Source organism: Passer domesticus, chromosome 1 (genome assembly GCF_036417665.1).
Source record: "Passer domesticus isolate bPasDom1 chromosome 1, bPasDom1.hap1, whole genome shotgun sequence".
NCBI classification, from domain to species: Eukaryota; Metazoa; Chordata; class Aves; order Passeriformes; family Passeridae; genus Passer; species Passer domesticus.
In genome coordinates, this window is record NC_087474.1 from 2,969,001 (window position 1) to 2,986,953 (window position 17,953).

At 41.7% G+C, this 17,953-nt stretch overlaps 1 long non-coding RNA gene across 2 annotated transcripts; it reads left to right on the forward strand.

The window, feature by feature from the left end:
- The first annotated feature begins 42 nt into the window (after window positions 1-42).
- On the forward strand, window positions 43-13,891 carry LOC135301140 (uncharacterized). Of its 2 annotated transcripts, XR_010362896.1 has the most exons (4): window positions 43-312; window positions 434-594; window positions 11,304-11,430; window positions 13,531-13,891. It is a non-coding gene; the product is annotated as an uncharacterized LOC135301140 (long non-coding RNA). The 2 variants fall into 2 exon arrangements; XR_010362909.1 differs by lacking the exon at window positions 434-594.
- The last annotated feature ends 4,062 nt before the right edge of the window (window positions 13,892-17,953 follow it).

Genomic DNA, 17,953 nt, shown 5'->3' on the forward strand with positions numbered 1-17,953 from the left:
GGAGGGAAGGGGTGTTGCACAAAAGGAGGAAAGAACATCTACATAGATGCTGACTGCTAGATTGATGTAAGACACTGTTTGCCTGCCAAAGTTTTTTTCTTCCTTTTCCCCTCCCTTAACGGCGTTCGATCTCTGCCGCCGTTTTTAAGAGGCTTTTTAAAATTCTTGGAAAAATCTTTAGGAGAGCCTAAGGAATTTCAGCCTCACTTCTTTAACTCCTGTGTCATCTTTCAGCACGTGGATGGGGATGAAAGCTTTGATGGGATTTCTGTCTGGAGCTGAAACAGAAAGCAAAGTTATCAGTGCAGGCTGGTAAGTTATTCACGCTCAGTTTCAGTGGCAGCAGATAACAGCTGAAAGTAGTAAATAAGACTGACAGCTGAATCCACACTCCAGAGGCTTCAGTAGCTCTGTTTCTTTTTTAAAATAAAAGGTAGAAATGTCCCTTCTGCTGGCTCTGTGGACTCAGAGATGTTTTGGATGCCAAGTCTGGCGGCTGTACGGACGCTCTTGGATTTACACAGCTCACACGAGCTGGTGTTCACTCGTGAGGGATCATTTTTAATCTCTGTGTAAATCTGCCATAACACTGTGGTAAGCTGGAAGCTTTAAATGCATGTAATTTGGATGCCAAGCATGACTTTTTTAATTTATTTTTTTTTAAATTTATGTCATTTCTTCACTTTTCTGCTTCCAAGCACGGAGGCGTCTCGGGGTTTCCCCAGCCTTCCCCTTCTGTCTGGCAGGAAAAAAGCCAATTTGGGGGCTTCCTAGCCCAGGTCCTGCAGTGAAAGCCCATCTCTCACCACCCTGCTGAAGGTCAGCTCAGCTGTCCTGGCTGTCTCCAGGGAAACTCTGCTTCTGCTGAGCCACAGGACTGGACAGACAGAGAGACAGAGGGGACAGCAAGGGAGAAGGGAAATTACATGCTTGGTTTTGCAGACAAAATGAACCTCCCGGCAGTGCCAGAGCCTCTCGGAGCAAAAGGTCTCAGTGCCTGGCTTTACCTCCACGGGGCTGGGACACACGGCTCAGATTAACCCCTGAGCTCTCAAAGCCCTGCACGCTCCAGCAGCTGTGGGTGTCTCCAGCAATAAATCCCGGGGTCTGCTCTGACTTCAAACCAAGGAAATTCTGTTCCAGAGGCAGGAGGTAATTCCCCAGGCACAACTCTTGAAGGATGGGTGGTTAAAAGCAGCCTACTTCTATGCCTCCTCTTTTTTCTCTTCTTTCTTTAATGTACTGGTAACATCTTCTGAATTGTGCTTAAATTAATTCAAGGTTTTTTCATGTGGACAATATGCCAGGAAGAAGAAAAAATTCAAATACACACCTGGATCGTATCAGACAGCCAATAAGGGGGGTTTTAAAATATATTTGGTTTTCAAAAGATGATTCAGTGACAAAGCTGAAAACAGTTTAAATAAAAGCCCAGATGTCTGCAGCTTGACATACCCAAGTTCTTATTCTTTCTAGGCATCAGATGTTCTTGATTTTACATATAGCCAATTTTATTTCCTTTTTGTTTTATGATACACTTACCCAACAGGACTGTACCAGTGAAAAAGGAAAAAATAAAGAGTGGGCCTTCAATAAGGAACAATGTGACAGACAAATCAAAAATCAAATTTAGCCAAATAGTGGAACATAGTGGAATTTTAATATAAGATACAGTTGATTGTAGTTGTATCCTGTCCAGTAGAACTTTTTATTTACTATAAACACTATCAAAGATCTCCATTGATCAGCTTCCCTGGTCCTTCCAAGAGGGTGCCAAAGATCCAGGCAGGACATGTATCACACACCTCAGGGAAGTGAGACAGCAGAGCTCCATGAATAGTTTGCAAGAGTTTCCATGTGTCCCAAATTGGCCTCTGTGGGATGGAGCTGCCCAGATAGTCACCCATGTCCACAGGAAACTCCCTCTTTACTCACCTCTTCCTACAATTAGGAACTGGATGACCAAGCCACCTCTGTATCAGTACTGATAAGGTGAGGAAGAACCCCTCCAAGGAAAACTTTCAGAAGGTGGGAAAACAGCCTGGGGAAGTACTGCAAAATGCTCCCCTGATTTCTGCAGTCTCTTCTTGGTCTCCCTGACTGGCCTGTGCCACAGACAGGACCCCAGGAAAGCCAGACCTTTATGTGAAGAACACAAACATTAAATGCACCTCAAGAGGAGAAGGTTGGGCCCCACCTTGGTGTTGAACCCACTGGTCATCTCACATTTGCATTTTCATCCTGGGACTCTCCATTTGTCTTTTCATAAATGTTGCCAACCTCTCTTGTTGTATTTTGGAACTTGGTGCCACGGTAAATGAACAAAATGTTCATTCAGACAGAAAAAGGAAAAAAAAATCTGAAATTAATTAAAGACAACCACAGGGAATACTCACAAATAAAAGAGAAGAGACAGACTTTTCCTGTACATAAAAAAACACCAAGTGAGGAAAAGGAAAGGGATGACAACAAAAGAACAAATACTCTGCACAAATAGAGGGAATTGTGGAAAAATTAAATTATACAATGGTGTGAGTGTAATAAGGAAAAAGGGGGAGAGAAAATGTGAGTAGAGAAAGCACGCATCAGTTGGACTTCTTCAGAAATGTCTACCACAACACAAATCTAACTGGTGTCCAATGCACTACGTCACTTTTCCAAAAAGCAAGCTCCATCCCATGTTACTGAGGCTGATGGCAAAGACCCCGGTGCTTGATAAAGAAACTAAAGCACACTCAAACCCCAAAACCACCAGAAGCCCCCCAAAAAGGGGCAAAAATCCAATTTCCTGCATATCAGATAAGCTGGGGTTTGTGCAGACAGCTTTTCTGGGCATGGTTTTAGCTTATCCATCACACTTGAAGGTGAAGTTTGGATTTTTCTAGAAATAGAGATGATTGCCAAACTTAAGTCAGTGTTTAGGACAGGCAATTAAGAACAGATCTGTTGGAAGCAAGAAGGAAAAAGGAGCTTTTTATCTGAGGGGTGTTTCTTCACAGATGACTTAGACCAGAGTATTCCCAACCTCTCTTTGATTTTGTTACACTACAGACAGCTGAATGAAAAATCAAGCTCACAGTAATGGGATTTTCATTGCCAAGATCTCAGGGCTGACTCCTTTTTTGCATGAAACAAATCAAATTTTGGAGGGCTATAGCACAAATGTCCCTTAAGATTTCATTCAGAAAACAAATGTACTCGTTGAAGTGATGGGCTTTGCTCTGGGATCCCACCCATCAGATTGCTCAGGATCTCTGCCTTTTGATCAAGAAACAAATGTCAGAGACTTCAAATTTGGTCTTGGCTAACATGAAATCTCTGGGAATTTCCCTCTTAGGTGAAGGAACAGTCAAAGTCTAAGGGCAGAAGGAATGAACATAAGTCCAGCAGTCAAATGATTGAAAGATCCAGGGGAAGTTCAGCAAAATACAATTACTCCTTTCTTGAGAAGAATTAGTTATGCTGTGACCCTGCCAGACAAGTCTTTCAGCAGGCAAGCAGCAGTTCTAGGAAAGCTTTTTTACCTTGTTTCAGAGACTACAGAAATGCCCACTTCTGCCCATGGGCTTTCACCCCTCTGAGCCATCACCACTCCCACCACCACGGAGGACAGCAAAGCCATGGAGCAGGGAAGAACCAGGAGATCCATGTATCCTGCCTAAAACATCTCAGAAATGGGGAGGATTTGAGCACTGATGGGTAGAATGAAAACATACAGAAAGTTGTAGTTCACAGGTGGAGTCTCCTGTAAGAATAACACATACAAACTTCAACAGATTTGCACCAACCCTCAGGATCTGCTTCCTGGGCTCAAATCACTTTCTGGATAGAAGCAGAACCTCTCCATGATGCTGATGTAAAAAGTACAGGGTGGAAATTGAGACAAGGTAAAGATGCTTGGAGATTTCTCTGCAGGAGCTGCCTGATCACAACATAACACCCATCAGTGTGAGCAAACTGGGAGGGGCTTTAGATTGAATCCCTGATTTAACACTCCTAAGACTGGGGAAGTGGAATATTTCACACACTTCCCCCTCTCCAGGGGATTCACTACCAGCCAGTCTAAGCATCCATGCGTCCTCCATCTGCCAGAGGAAAATTCTCTCCTGAGCTGCTCAGCTGGATTTGCTCCCTGAGTGATGATCCAATTTGGTTTTGATTTAGACTCACCCCTAGCTGTCAGGGGTGTCAGAGACACGAGAGGGGAGGGAGGAAGAGAGTGTCCAGGTGCCACTTGCAGCCAGGAGTGGGGGAAGCCTCATCTCTGGGGAGGCTCAGCCTGGAGCACCTCACATGAGACACTGAGTAGGAGACACTGTGGAGGGGCTTCTCCAACCAGGTCATGGAAAGGTCTCCATCAATGGGTGGCAAAGAAAGGTGGGACTGGGCCAATGGTCTCCACTGTCACTGGGGCTTGCTGCTGTTTTTTGGCCCATTTGCTCCCTCTTTTGCTCTGGCCTTCTGGCTCTCCTGCCCTGGCTGATTCTTGCTCACCCTCATGTCTGTCCTACCTCCCTGTATGCCTGACCCCTGCTGTAGCAGGGTGGGGTTTAGATGGTGATTGCTGCTACCTATATCTTATTTCCCAAAAAGCATCTCCTGTGGAAAAGCTGCTTGGGTAAGCATGCAGGCAAAGCAAAATTCTAGAAAAGTCCATACATACCATACTCACCATGGCTAGCTCAGCAAAGAGAGGCAGAAAGGCTTTTATATGGTCAGTTCCAGCAAGGTTTATTTCAGCATGCAAAGGGGAACAAGGGATAAAAGACCAAGACCATGTGCTGTGCACAAGCTTAAGTATGGGAGGGCACAGGGGTGGTACAAAGGGCAGGGCAAAGGGCAGCAGTCTGAAGGGGGGATGAGGGATGAATAATTGGGGTGGGCAGGATCAACTGGCCAATGGGGAAAGCAATCTGATGTAGATTGGCAATAGGGCTGCAGACCACCATGAGGAAGTCCTTTCTGTCTGGCCAGGTGGGGAGAGACTCTATGGTAAGTCTCTCCAAGGAAAGGTTCTGAGGATTTCCCTGAGGGGGGAAGATTCAGAGGATTCCACACCCTGCCACTTCTCCCCACGTCCTTGCCTGGGCTCCCAACCTGCCTCCCCTACCCAGACCATGGCTGCCATCCTCACCACGACTCTGTCCAGGGTCCTGGACCTCCTGTCTGAGCGCTGCTGACCACATGCGCGTCCGTCACTGCAGGAGCCGTGCCCGTGGAGCCACACAGGCCACTGGACACCAACAGCTCTTCCCTGATCAGCTGGTGGGAACACCCTCTTTTCCTCTCTGTCTTCTCCCTCTCTCCTTGTGGGAACACAACCATCTGGGATGAACAGTGGTTTAGTCCCTGTTGCATATACAGGAGGCATCAATCTGAGACCACGGGAAGGGGGATACTGAAAGGGAATATCTGGCCAGGTCATGGCAAGAAGAGTGTGCTCATGGGAGTTGGTATGTTAATGGAATTATTCTTGTATAGGTCATGTTTCTGGTCCTTGTTCTCAGTTGTTTCGTGACCTGTCACATCTAAGGTCATGTTCTGAGTTCGCATTTGTGATTGGACCTCTGCCCTCAGAATACCCCTATAAATTGTTATGTTCACCACACCCCTCATCTTTGGATCTTGGCCCTCAGATGATGCAGTTTCTGCATTTGTTATTTTGCTATTAAAGTTCTTTATTTTTCGGGCAATTCCATCATTCCCCTCCCTCTATTTTTGCCATGTTCCCCCCAGCTGGACTGGACTTGGAGTCACAGAGAGCCAGACTGCAACATCTCCTCTCCTCCATTCCTTTTCCATTCCGTTTCCTTCTTTTCTGTCTCTTCTAGCCCTCTTTTGTTTGGGTGACTCCTTTTCCTTCTCATTTCCATTACCAATAAGCAGTTCTCAGATACAGCACTGGCTTTATTTCATTCCTGGTTTGGCCTCATTTCATTCCCAGCCACCCGTTTTTAAGAGAACTCTCTCTGCAGTTCCCCACAGTGGAATGCCACGCTCTGTATGCAAAACTCAGAGCCTGCAGCACCCCCATGGAGCTGGACACTGAAATCCCTTTGTGGAGCTGGACCTGGATTCTCACAAACTCCTCTGGGGGGATCAGAAGTTATTTATCCACCACATGAGTCACCTGCTCTTTTGGGAGGCAAGATGGGCTGTCACCCTCTAACAAGCAAACTTCAAAGACATAAAGTTCTCATGATGAATTTTCATTTCGGTACTTCATGATTCAGTGAAATCAAAGCAGGTTTTGAAGACTGATCAAGTTTTTTTCATTTCTTATATACAAAAAGTGTCTGTACATTCCTCCATGTTCACCTAGATAACATAATCCTCCTGATGGATTTTTTAAAAACTTTTCACTACATCTTGAGCCTCCTTGCTACAGCAATTCCATGTTTCTGATTTTCTGATCCTCATGTTCCTTTCTTGGTTTTTTTTTTGTTTTTGCCCTCCAGACCATAATAAAACAATAGAAGAGAAAAGCTTATTAATAAATTTTAAATGGACAAAATCGTTGTTTGTACAATTAAATTAAAAGAAATTAAGTATCAGCAGAGGCTGATTCTGACATCACTGAGCATTTAGCCCAGATTGATAGAAAAGATAATTTAAGATTTGTTTTCTCTTGAAGGAGATTTTGAACGAATCTGAAGAGAAAATCACTCCTGAATGTTCTCGGAGAGTTTCCTTCCAATTTTAAGTTGTTCTCCCCTCTGAGAAGACCCCATTGGACTTCCTGAAAACATCTATAATGCAGTGAGAAATTTGTCAGCACAGCAGAGGTTTTCATGACAAAAACAGCAAAGCCACATGGGTGTCATATGTCCCCAGTTGTAGGAGTCCACCATGAAAACAGCTGCAGCTGCTCTGATGTCCTTTGCCTGCCCCTCAATGAATTCTCATTGTGAGAATTTTCAAAGCATGATAACAGCCCTTGATTTCAGACATTTACACTGCACTGTCTCCATTTAACCATCTTTTTAGGCTGCCTGGGCTGCCCAGCTCCAGAGTCAGCACTTACCCTTCTCTAGAAATTCTGATTCTCTGGCCATGAGAGCTGCACAGCTGCCAAACAGTGACAGGGCAGTTGTTACCCTTTTTTTGACACTTGTGGAACGTGAAACATAAAAAGATTACTATCTTCCAACACAGACACAAAAGGAAATTTCCCAGACAACTGCTAAACCAGCCTGCATCAGGAAGCAGAGCTTTTTATCCTTTTGATTTCCTTGTGCCACCAAGTTTGACAGCATTATCTCTCCAGAGGATGCAGCACTGTGGACCATGAAGTCTTCACCACTGCCTGTTCTTTGACACACAGCATGGAGTGCTAGGAACAGAAAAGTTGTCTCAGCAGAAATATCTTCTGTCAGAAGGCAAAATTCACACAAATTCTTCCAAACTGGGCATTTTTCTCCCCAAGCTTATGCTGGAGAGAGAAGCCACACACTCTTCTGTTAGCAGGAGCCAACTTCCAGCAGAATAAATATATTAATAATTGCCCTTCTCATATCAGTAATAGATATTAACCAAACAAATATCAATACACTCTGAGGTAAAGCCATTTTTGTGACAAAGGGGGTATGAACACTTACCACAAAATAGAAGAAAATCTTATGTCTTTCTCCAAACAAACCATCTCAAATACTTTTAATTACCCAGCTGTCTTGTGAAATATTTTGTTTCTCAATCTCAGAAAATGCCACCACATTGAGGGCTGAACTCCAAATATTATTCATTTTTCTTAGTGTACATATTTAGCAACAATTGTCCTTTTGAATTTCCTGTGCCCAGTTCATCGCTGGGAGGTTGACCAATTTTTTTTTTCCTTTTTTTTTGCCCCGCACATTGTGTTACATAAATTAATAAGTCTGCCAGGAATAAAAGGCATGACACACCAGTGACTGTGCTAATGAAAGCCTTGGTAGTTCACCACAAACACAGGAGGTGAATAAACCATTGTTATTGCTATAGGAATATTTTCAGAGTTTGCCTGGTTTTTTAAAGCACAGTCCAAGCTGCTGCTGCCCTAATCTGCTAAGCTCCATGAGAGCAATGCTGATGATTTGGTTGTTTCCAGGGAGGTTTTTTATGTGGTTTCCATGAGTTTTGTCACCAGATTTGATCACTGTGTGTGCTCTGTGCTCTGTTTCCCCGTGGCTCCACTGCTCAGGCTCACAGCTTGTCTTTGGCACAGTCCGAGGTGCTGATTCAACATCAGAGACTTCTTCAGAATAATGAATTTCTTTTAACTGCCAAGTGTTATAGGGCACTGGATGTTGCACTGATAGGGAAAATAAAAGGGAGACCTCGAGGTGAAACTTGTGACCTATTTCCCAAGCAGAAAAAAGCCTTGAGGTGAACTTTGTCAGGTTTATCACACAGCCACAGCCTGGGAAGTGTCAGCTGGAATTGTAAAATCTGTGAGATCACATTGCAGCAGAAAAGGAATTCAGCATTTGATACAGGCTGCAGAAATGAGGCAATCAAACAAGTCAGCATAGGCAGAGCACTTGTATCTCTTTTAGAAAGACTGTGACAGAAAATTGTAGTGAATGGATCGTCCTTGGGAGCTCCTGAGTCTTCCCTGCATTTTCATTACATTTAATCCTCCTGACAGAAGCTCCTCTGGGCTGTCTCAAAGACCTTCTTCCAGGAGGGGGATTCCTGAACTCCTTTGATTCCAGTGTTTACATGCAAATTTTTCAAATCTCCCTTGTAATAAAAGCTAAACCACATGTGATGTTGTGAAAATTTGGAAGATTTTTAAAGGTTGTCCATCTAATTTTTTATAGACTCATCAACTCATTTTCTTGTAAACTTTCCTCTTTTGGTTCTCTTGTCTTCTGTTAATGTAGTTCTTTATCTGATGTTTTATGATTATAATACAGTGAATTTTCTCTCTCTAGAGAACCTCCTTTGTACTTCAGACCAGTTTTATAATCCTCAAGGCTCATCTTAATTCTAACCTTGTGCCTCCAACGTACAGCTGCCCCTTTTAACTCAACAATGCTTGTGACTTTTACTCCTGCTCACTGCTCCATCACGTCAGGCATAAATCAACAGGAAATACCACACCAGAACAAGATCCCAGCAAAGCCTTTACCTCCATCACTTCCTCACTTTTGATCATGAATGATTGATAATTATCTCTTAGCTGTATTTTTCCAGCTTACTGCAAATTCATAATCCTGGCTGGTTTCATCCTCCTTTGCTTACATGAGCAGAAAACTCAAAGCTTGACTAAGACCAAGGGATAACTATTGAAAATCAATTTTTAAAAAGAGAAAGTCCTTAGAAATAGTAGCATTCACCCCATCTAACATAAGAAACTTCCTGTTCTGTTAGTTTTACTTGTTTCCATTGCAGTCAGTGGAAAGAAACAGGCACTTCTGGCACGTGACTCTGTTTATAAATCCACTTTGGATGCTCAGAGACACCATCAACCACATTGACCAGGTTTTTACCTCAAAGTGAACTCTGATGCACAAAAGTACAGTGTTTGTTTGTGACACCAATATTAGCAAGACCAACCCCATTTCTTCAGAAACAAGTGGGGAATGGATTATTTATTCCTTCAGCTACAACTTGGAATGGATTAATTATTCCTTGCAGAAGTAATTCTAAATCAATTATAATGAATTCACAAAAAATATGTGTATATTTACAGGAAGGACCATTTTCCTTCCTTGTAGAAAAGCATCAATGTGCAGCACCATGGGGTATAGAAATTTTGCCAAAAAACAGAGATGCACAACTTTAAAAAAAAAAGAAGAGAAGAAAGTCTATAAATTATACTGGGTCCCAGCTTTCCATAAGAGAAGCAAAGCTGAGATCCAGTAAGCTTTAAAACTTTTGGCCTTTTGAAAGTCATGTCTCAGTTTTTTGGTTGTGTGACTGTTCTCATCTGAGCAGTAGCAAATTATCCCTATTAAATTCCCTCCTATTTTTCCATCCCTTCCTGATGTCAAAAGGAAATAAGACTCCAGTGTTAAGTGCTTATGGATTTGTGCTGTGTAAGGGTGAGGTAGCACCTCCCTGAGTGTGTTCACACTGATGCTGCAGCAGGGCATAAACCAGTGATGCTGCCATAAAATGAGCTCTTGTAGAGCTTTCTGTGGAGGTTTAAGACCTGTTTGTGCCATCCCTGCACTGCAGTCCCCATCCCATGGGTAAATTGGGGTCAGGGTCTGTGTCCAGGGGAAACTCAAAAGTACTCACAAGGCAGCAACCTAAAATAAACCCTTTGGCTGAGACAGAAATAGATTTTGGATGTGCACATGGTGTGGTGGTGTGTCTCACCCAGCTGGGAAGAAATTTTCCTTTAACAGATGGGAAAAGCCAGTCGGAGAGGAGCCCACAATGGCTAATGTGGCACGGAGAGAGCTGGGTCACACCCTCAATTTGTGCCTTCATTCCCTTCAGCCACTGAAGGCTGGGATAATTACACCCCCCACCAGGGTTTGCAGAGCTCTCAGTAATTCCAGACTCAGTATTTATATTCTGCTGTAGAAATGTGTGTGTGTTTTCATATGACACAGTTTTCCAAGCTCATTCTTCCAGTAAGGCTCTCAGGATATCCATGAGTAGTTCAAATGCTTTGTCTGTGCTCATTACTGTTAACAGCACAGACCCACGTAAGGATTGCAGTGATCTGTCCAACTCCCTGAAAAATAATTAAAATTCAAAAGAAAAACGTTGTCATTTGCCAAAATATTGGTAAAAAAAAAAAAAAGAAGAGATTCTGAGAAACAAGGCTCACAAAGCAAAGCCTAAGGACAATCAACTCAGCCTAGGCAGAGGAATTTGAACTCTGAATACAAGTGAAGAGGAAGAACAGCTTCAATTGGCTGCTTTTGAGAGACTTGCAGGAGTTTGTGGGCTTTAGAAACATCCTGCTCTGCATTCCCACTTTATCCCATGGATGACATGGTGGGTGGACTTGTGTGTCTTCAGGAAGGGTGGAAAAAATGGAAGGCAGGATGGCACTCAATGGCAAAGACCTTCTAAACAAGGAAGAAACAGGAAAAAACAGTCAGTTGCCTGGTTTGACTCAAACAGCAGTCATTTCCCTCCCACAGCTCTCACCCCATCAAGATTTCTCCCATAATGTGGGATAGTGTATCCACAAGCTCCAGGGCAAGGAGAAAAGGTCAAAAATCATGTCAGCATTCATTTCCCATCCCTGTAAGGGAGGAAAAGTTCACTCACATGACAGCTGGATCCCAAAACCTGGAATTAGACGGTGGATGACTTTCTTCAATTGTGGTGGCCCTGCATCTCTTTTATTGCCTTTGCAGGGCAGGAGAGAAGATGGGAATCTCCTTCCCAGACCCTTCAGGTGGCCTGAAAGTAAGGAAAGAAACCCCTTAGTGTGATGGCATCCAGCAGAACTCCTCAGGATTCAGCTTCCAAGGGATTTCCAAGGTAAACCTTTAGAGTTTTGTCCCCTAAACTGCTCCAACTTGTGGGTGAATGAGACATCTACGATAGAAAAATGAATAATGAGCAGGGATTTTGGAATTTGCACTGGGAAAGATGTGGGTCTTGGAAGGATATCTCTGCTCAGCTGGAGAGCAAAAGGGGCTCAAGAGTGTTCCATAAATTAAGTCTGTCCCAGCAATTAATTCACTTTTTCATAATGACTGGATAACTGGAGGTGGGAGGAGAAGAAGAGGGAGTCTGGATGATTTTCCCTGGTCTGGAAGACAAGAAAAACAACAGATTTGGCAGGTTTGAGCAAGGATATTTACAGCATGAATGTAAAGAGCACCTATGGGGGCTTCAGCTGTCCTGGAATTCAGAACCTCCCAAGCTTCTTGAGACACAGCTGGACTCCTTAAAATCAGGGACAGTTGCCACTGCCACATAGGAGTGACATTTCTATTAACAAAGCAGCTGCAGATCTGGATTAGGGTGTAATCCTGTTTCCTTTTATTATCCACCACCATTGATCCAGAGTAACAAATAGTAAGGAGTGGAAAGCTAATAACTGAAAAAATTATTATTGCCAAGTTTGGCTCAGCTGTGTATGTTTCAGATGAGAATTATGCTTGGATTATGGTGGAAGGAAAAATGTCAGTTTATCTGAGAGAGGGAAGCTCAAGGGAAATAAAAAAGGAACAGCTGGACATTGTTCTCTGCACATGCAGGAGTTTTGGCTGACATTGTTGCACAAATTGTCTGAGATTTAAACAATAACTGAGATCAGCTGGGCTTCCCGATTAGCTGCTTTCAAAATCAGGAACTGGTCCTCTGGGAATACCAAATCACCTTCCAGGCTGCAGTGCCACAGAGGTGAAAGACCAACCATGGCTTGGGTCTCCATCACTCTGAAATCATGTAGAGGTCATCAAATTTTTACAAATTTTGGCTTTCATGGCCAAGGAATTGCAGTGGCTGAAAAGAGCATTTCCCCTCATCCAGGTGACAGAACTGGGACTGTGTATTAAGTTATTTCAAATTATAGTTTTACCAAATGTAACCCCCAGTCTTTTTAACACTCTCTCTGTGCAATGTGAATAACCTGAAATGGGAATGAGATAAGGAGTAAATATGCATAGTGAATAAAATTCCAACAATTAAGTGCAGGTTTATTTCAGATCTTCCAGTGCATTGGCAGTTTGAAATATTTTGTTTACATTTGATATCTCCTACTCCTAAAAAGCAGCAATGTCACAATATAGATTGTGGTCACAGGAAGAAGTAAGGTCGGTGGTTAGAATATCTCTTGCCATGCAGATATCCAATACCATGCAAGATTTGGATGGAAACTTCTGATGCCTCATCCTACCCCAAAATATAGTTGAGTTCAAATTCTTCAAGGTGTTAATGTGGCAGTGCTTGTTTTCATTTTCTATTTTAACCTGCTGGAAAGCCACATATAAAGCATGCTACAACATTTTCCAGCCTTCTCAAAGAGATGGGGATGGCAGTTCCAGGTAGAGCCATTAAGGTGGTGAACCAGCAGTTCTTTTCATGGGATGAATTGTTCCTTGGCCTTTCTTTATGAGAAATTTAAGCCTTTTAGGCTTTGTAGTGAAAGATTTGCTTTCCTGCCCTGGATCCTCTTTTGAACTCTCTCCATTGTTTAGATTACTTTTCTGAAATGTGCTCCAGAGCTGGACACATCATTTAACAAGTTTTAAATGGAGCAGTTTATAAAGGCAAGGTCACTTCCCACCTTCTACTGAATGTTCTCCATGTAAATCCAGAAGTTTTTATTTTGCAATAGTTTCCATTGAGAAAGTTATCAGTGCCTCATTTGCCACTTGCCAGATAAATTTATCTCCTCCCACACACAGAACTTGCAGTCTTGTCTCCCAGACATTTTAGCCTCAGTTTGACTTCATTAAAACAACTTTGATTGGACTGTGAATAATTAATCCTTCCTTTCCTATTGATTATTTACTAACTTGTCTTTATTGTGATACCAGAAAACTGAACTCACAGAGTTTTCTCAGGGGATGGTTCCTAATCATTAGACCGCACTAAAGCAACATTAACTTTAGTTTTTCCTCTCTTCAGTGCTTTCCTGAAGCCCAAAGAACTTGAAAGATCTCTGGAACCCTTGATAGCATAAAATCATTGGCTGACAGGACAAGCCACTTCCAAAAGGGTCTCTTCTGCTGACCACCAATGTTACCTGTTCTTGATGAAGGGTCTTTCATTTCCTCATCAGGAGAACAGACAACTGCACTGCTGTTGGCTCATTGAAAAATTCTGTCCAGTCTTTCCAATTTTTAAAATATAATCCTAAGATTATATTTTAAAATGTAAGATATAAAAATATAATAATATATAAAATATAAAATATTATATTTTAAAATACAAGACTAACATGGTTTTTGTGTTTTATCCTCTTCACACAGTTTTGGAGGCTTTTTCAATTCTGTCCAATATCTACTGAGTTCAAAATAAACAATTTCTCAATTCTCTGTGTCCATGCCTATAACTTTTTCTGTGGAACATTCCTGTAGACTGCTATTATATTTGTTGCTTTGGGTTTTGAAGATGCACTTTGTTTTTCCAGCCCTGGGGTTCCCAATGTTTGTATGCTCCATGTCTGCCCTTATCTCTTGACCCTTCTGCACTCAGGTGCAATCTGCAGCCACACTGGGAAAACAAGGAACTCCACCTCAGCCCTTTATACCCTTTCCAAGGTGGCCAACAGTTCATGGACAGCTGGATTCTTTGGTTCCTGAAGGATCATCAACAAAAAGAGAAACACTTTTAACTCACACAAGACTTCCCAAAGCTTTCTTTCTGAATCTTTATGCCAAAAGCTATAGTTACAAACAAAAGTTAAATAACAAGCAATGGTAAAATTACTTCTGTGACTTGCTGCTGTGTCTGCGTTGTCTGGAGAGGGTGAGGACTGCCTGGGGTCCAAGGCTCACACTTCTGTCCTTCCACGTGCTCAGCAAAACTCCAAAACTCTGCAGCTACTGCTCTCACTCACACTAAGGACAGGAATCTGAGCTCTTGAGGGGCTGGGGCTCAGGGTCCCACAGTGTAGCTGAGGCTCAGATTTTGGTCTTCTAAAGATTCACTTGCATTGACTTTTCCAGAATAAACACATTGAGTGCCTCACTATAACCATACAATCTGTGAAAGAAGGGGGCAATAAGCCCTAATGCAGAGTCCTAAATGATAAAGATATTTTGTAGGAACTTTTGCTTGCACAGGGGTGGGTACTGAATTGTCCAGTGAGCACATACATTGCCAGTAACCAAAAGTCTTGATATCTTTGGCAGGATCACACAAATAATTCTCCTAGAATAACATGTTCTTGAACTGTTTCTCCAGTGTATTCTCTGCACATATGCTTCCTATTAGTCGCAGACAGGAAAGTCTTACCCAAGAGCATTTTTACATCCAATTTACAGAGGTGAAAAGGAGAAAACTTAGAGGTTTCTATCACCATCTTAGAATCTGGTTTCAAAATTTTCTATCTGCCCCATGTTTCTTTACATCTGTGCATGTGTTAAAGGACATGAAGCCTGCACAAAACTTTGGATGTTTCAGCACCATTTCCCAGAATTGAGATCTCCATGATAATTCTGCAGGTTAGGGGTGAAGCAGAATATAAACGCAATTATCATTGTAATAGTGTTACAAAAAATAAAATAAAATAAAATAAAATAAAATAAAATAAAATAAAATAAAATAATAAAATAAAATAAAATAAAATAAAATAAAATAAAATAAAATAAAATAAAATAAAATAAAATAAAATAAAATATCCCTTTTGGGGGCTGAGATAATTGGGTTTGTTCAGCCTGGAGAAGTGGAAGGAGGACATTTCTCTGGCCTGAAGGTACTGAAAGATGGGAATGCACCCTGTCCCAGCACAGCATCCAAGACAGATGATGCAAACCATTCCCTGGAAGTATCAACTGCTGCTCCTTCATCCGCAGATGGCTAAAGGTGATATGCATCCTGAGCTTTACATCCAGCTCAGTGCACATTTTTCCAGTACTGTTTCTCTTCCTGGAGAGGCTGGAAAGTAACTCATCCATAAGGAATCACTTCAACCTCACCTAAATCCCTTTGGAAGCCTCTTTGACACACACACAGGCTCATGTCAGCCCTTTCCACCTTGAGAAACATGCAGGACTGACACAATCCCACTCCACGCTTGGAAACATAATTAATGGTGTGTCAGAATGACTCACAGCATCCCTTACCTCATGTTTCCCCTTCTACCTCTCAACTCTGCCTCATTTTCCAGCTCCTGCCCCTGTGCAGGTGGCACACAGACCTGTCCACTCAAGGTTGTCACCCTGCTCAGTGTGGCTCCTTCTCTTCACCTCCCTTTGAGGAACTAGAGATGAGCTGCAAAATTCCATAGCTTTCAAGGTTTCTGTGTTACTGGGAAAGACTTTCATGTCATGAGTCATCCCACCTTATTCCATATAATATTTTATTTAATATTAATTTTCCTGTCCATCCACTGAAGGGCAGATCTCATTTGGGCTCTTATCATCTCTTCTCCTTTATCTCAAATCTCAAGCTACACAACCTTGCCTTGTTATCTTGGTTACCTTGCCTTGGGAACATCCAAATCCAAAATCCTCTATGAGTCTTAACTGGGAGTTATTGATCTGTTGTCTTCCTCTTCTGATCCCTCATCTAGTTCTTTTCCTATCACATGAAAAATCATTTTCATTCTCAGGGACTTTCATTATCTTCTTTTCAATCAGTATTTACAAGCTGATAGAAAAATCTGAGCAGGCAGTGAGGACAAGCATCTTCATCTATTTGTTCCATTTTCTCGTGGTCTGATCTTAGACCTTTTCCCAAGTTATGTTTTATACACCAAAAATTTTACTTTTTTGAGTGTTCTGGACAATTTTATTGTTCTACACTCTACTTGTTCACAGCATGTCAGAGTGGCTGATGCTGGAAGGGACCTCTGCAGGGGATCTGGTCCATCCCTGCTCCACAAGAGATGATGGTTCAAATCTCTGTGACAGTAAGATCAACAAGACAAATCTCAGTGTTTTCTTTGGTTACACATTTCAAATGGTCAGTAAATTCCAGAAGCCCAGGTAATTTGTTTTCTCACAGCCTCATTTCAGGTGATGAACCCTCAGATTCCACTCGAGATAAAACCTGGGGGTAAAACCTAACAGTGCAGCATTGTGATTGAAATATCGTATTCTCCATGGTATTTTTTTTTTTCTGAAGTATTTTATTTTCCTGTTATTGGAAGTTTCTATAATATGTCTTCCAAGACCAGCTAGGAAATGATAAAATGTTCACATCTTAAACTAAACAATCCATGAATTCTGCCAAAATGAACAAACCTACATGCTGAAAAACTCATTACCTGTGTGAGAGTGCATGAAACTCTTAGGAACACCATGATTTATAGCTTTATTTTTTTTTTAATAATGATGATTTCTGGTGGCATTCTGCTCAAAAAATCAGAAGTCTCAATGTTCACACCTACATGTAAGCTAAGTGCCTATGATCCTTATATGTTGAGATCTGGGATTTAATTCAGTTACGTTAATATGGGTATCAAGGCAACATATTTTTTCTGCCAAGGGGAATTTATTTTATTTGGGATTCCATTTTCCATCTGATAGTCCATAAATTTGTAGATCCTGTATAATGCCCACCTTTTCCATATAGGTTTGTCCCAAATGGCACTAGACCCCATCTTCAGACAACTGAATCAAGGGGTAAAACTGAAGGAGCTCAGGGAGTTTTGAAGACTGCATTGAGGAAAATGAACACATTTGATCAGTTTAATTGTTCTCTAGACTCCACTCATTACATCCACAGGTTGCAGTGGGAAATGGAACACAATTCCATGTAAACATCTCAATATATACACGCCTTAATCTCTCAGGTGAAACCCATCACATATTTCTAGACAACCTGGTTCCAATTTTGCTGTCTCCAACCTAATATATTCCTTGACAAGTCAGTTTCAAGTAACAGCTGGAAAAAAAATACATGTAGAAGAAAAATACCAAATATTTTGAGGGTTGTTGGTCATAGTTATTTAAGCAGAAGGTTTGGAGTTCTTCCAAGAAAAGTGCAATCAGTATATGTTATGATATGTTCAACAACCAAATACTGTGGACAATTCCAATTATATAAGAAACTGAAGAATCATATGGAAAGGTCCAATTTTTTTGTCTTTCCAAGAAACTTCTCTAAAATAATACCTGGATGCAAACACTGAAAATGGAAATTCAGTTCAAACAATTATGGGTGTCTTTTAATTGCAGTGTTTATGTATCGATTGTCTTTCAGTTGTAACATTTATATATCAATTGTACATTTTCTTATTTTTATACTACTTTTTACTGGAGTATTTTTATATTTCTCTCTCCATCTTGAATTTAGATCTGTTCATTGTGGAGAGTTATTTACTACCCCTGGAAAACTGGTCCAGGATCTGACAGGTCTCACCATTATAAAGATGTTTATT